Genomic DNA, 2,713 nt, shown 5'->3' with positions numbered 1-2,713 from the left:
TTAGTTAAGATTTTGTAAGAGTATTGGGAAGGCATAATTGGTTTTGAAATGTGAGGACAAGAGATTTGGAGGGACCAGAGGCAGAATAATATGGTTTGGCTGTATCCCCATTCTCATCTCAACTTGAATTGTACTCCCAGAATCCCCACATACTGTGGGGGGCACCCAGTGGAAAATAATTTGAATCATGGGGCCTGCTTCCCCCATACTGTTCTCATGTCAATGAATGAGTTACACAAGATCTGATGGTTTTATCAGAGGTTTCTCCCTTTGCTTCCTCCTCATTTTCCTTTGCCACTGCCATGTAAGAAAAACCTTTTACCTCCTGTGATGATTCTGAGGCCTCCCCAGCCACATGGAACTGTAAGTCCAATTAAACCTCTTTTTTTCCTGGTCTCGGATATGTCTTTATCAGCAGCATGAAAACAGACTAATACAGTACTGTAGCTCAGTGCTGAGTTTCACTGAAATAGAACTGGGCCCTGGGTCTGCTAGAGGATGGAGCTGTGGAGGCCATCTTGGACCCTGGGGCCACTGAAGCATGGGGGCTACAGGGACCACCTTGGAGCCTGGGGCCATAGGGGCCACTGTAATGCCTGATGATAAAGAAGTTGGACTGACACTGTAATGAGCCTGGAGTCTGGGGCCAACAGAGCCAGCCTAATGCTGGTGCCAGTCTGAAGCCTGGAAAGGACCTCAACCTTGTTCCTGTGGGGGCTGATCTTGCAGGTTTCAGTGGTAGCAGGTCTGAGGCTAGGGGTCCATGGGAAAGTCAGACGTCCACTTCACTCTTCTTCCTTTTGAGGGGGTTATCTCTTTCAAAGCTATGCTGCCAAGGCTTGCAAGAGAGATGATATGGGTAATGTGAAACTGTCATTCCTACTCTTTCTTTAATACATATTTTCTGATTTCTGTGCTATGCTCAGGTGCTATAATGCCTTACCTGGATTCCTTAGTTCTTTTAAAAGTATTTTCGTAAATGGATAGTTGTCCAAAGTGATTTTTCTATAAAACACCATGTGATGGAAAGTCCTATTCCGCTATCTTGTTGATGTCCCTATGCTCATTTTTGAATTGGGATGTTTCTTTCTGCTGTTGAGTTATAAAAGTTCGTTACATGTTCTAGATATTACATTCTCATTCAATATATAATTTGCAAGTATTTTAATCCATCCTGTGGGTATTTTCACTCTCTTTGTAGTATTTTTTGATGCACAAAAGTTTGTGTGTGTGTGTGTGTGTGTGTGTGTGTTTTAATTTTGGTGAAGAAAAAAGTTTATTCAATTTTTCTTTTGTTGCCTTCCTTTTAGTGACATATTTAAGAAACTATTGGCCAAAACCATGGTCATGAAGATTTTCCCTCATGCTTTTCACTAACATGTTTGTAGTTTTAGCTCTTAAATTTAGGTCTCCTCTATTTTAAATTAAATTTTGTACCTGGTTTGGGTACTGTGTTCTTAATACTGAATATGTTTTGTATTAATAGCTTCAAGTGAACATTTCTGATTAGGTGAGCCAGATTTACACTTCATCCTACTGCCACCCCTCAGCCCCAACGAACTGCCAGAAAAGTAGGTATGGAGGATATATGGCTTTTTGTAACTTTTGAAATAGAACCTGACTCCCATAAATATTTATACTGGGGGGATTTTTCCAACATAAGAAAGAGGTTCAGACTCTGTTTATATCTAAAAGAACTTATTTTTGAGGAGTGGAATTCCTGAAGACTTGATAGAGGATAGCAAGTTACCAAGGGAGAAAGGCTAGAAGAAATCCTAAAAGGATGTCACAAAAGCTAATGGGCAATAATGTTTCAGGAAGAAGGATGTAATGAAGGGCACTAATTTTGCTTAAAGGCTCACATCTGTAATCCCAGCATTTTGGGAGGCCACGGTGGGCAAATGACTTGAGGTCTGGAGTTCGAGACTAGCCTGGACAACATGGAGAAGCCCCATCTCTATTAAAAATATAAAAAATTAGCCAGGTGTGGTGGTGGGCACCTTAATCCCAACCACTCAGGAGCCCGAGGTGAAAGAATCACTTGACCCCAAGAGGTGGAGGTTGCAGTGAGTTGAGATTGGGCCAGTGCACTACAGCCTGGGTGAGAGAGAGAGACTCCGTAAAAAAAAAAAAAAAAAAAAAAGGTCTCCTAACTCCTAACAGTAAAACCATCAGTAGTCACCAGGGATTAGAGAGGAAGAGGGGATGGAAGGATAAATAGGCAGAGTGCAGAGCATTTCCAGAGTAGTCAAAACACTCTGTATGTCTAGGATAGTGGATATCATTGTACATTTGTTTTGCTGAAAGATCAAGTGAGACAAGGGCTAAAAATTTTCTTTGACTGTTACAGCATGAAATCACCATTGACCTTACCAAGAGCTCTTGTATTGAAGATATTCAATTAGAAAAAAATGAGGAGTGAATAAGTAGCGCAGAAATGGAAAGAAAATGTATAGACAACAGTTTCAAGACAATAAGGGGGAAAAAGAAAGCAAGTTAAGAGAGGATTCATTTTTTTTAAAGATAAGTTTAGAAAGAAGGAATCATTCAAGTTTATTTAAAAGTCAGAGTATAAGGAATCACGGTACAGATGGTGAAAGACAGGAACTAGAAAAAAAAAAAAAGGAAGAATAAAATGATAGGTGTATCTATAAGTACTTTTGAAGGTTTAATGGCAGAAATTAGAGAGAGTTCCTGTCCAATTACCTGCATT

The sequence above is a fragment of the Cebus imitator genome, unplaced genomic scaffold (assembly GCF_001604975.1).
Source record: "Cebus imitator isolate Cc_AM_T3 unplaced genomic scaffold, Cebus_imitator-1.0 Scaffold168, whole genome shotgun sequence".
In the NCBI taxonomy this organism is placed as follows: domain Eukaryota; kingdom Metazoa; phylum Chordata; class Mammalia; order Primates; family Cebidae; genus Cebus; species Cebus imitator.
This window is presented reverse-complemented; position numbering follows the sequence as displayed.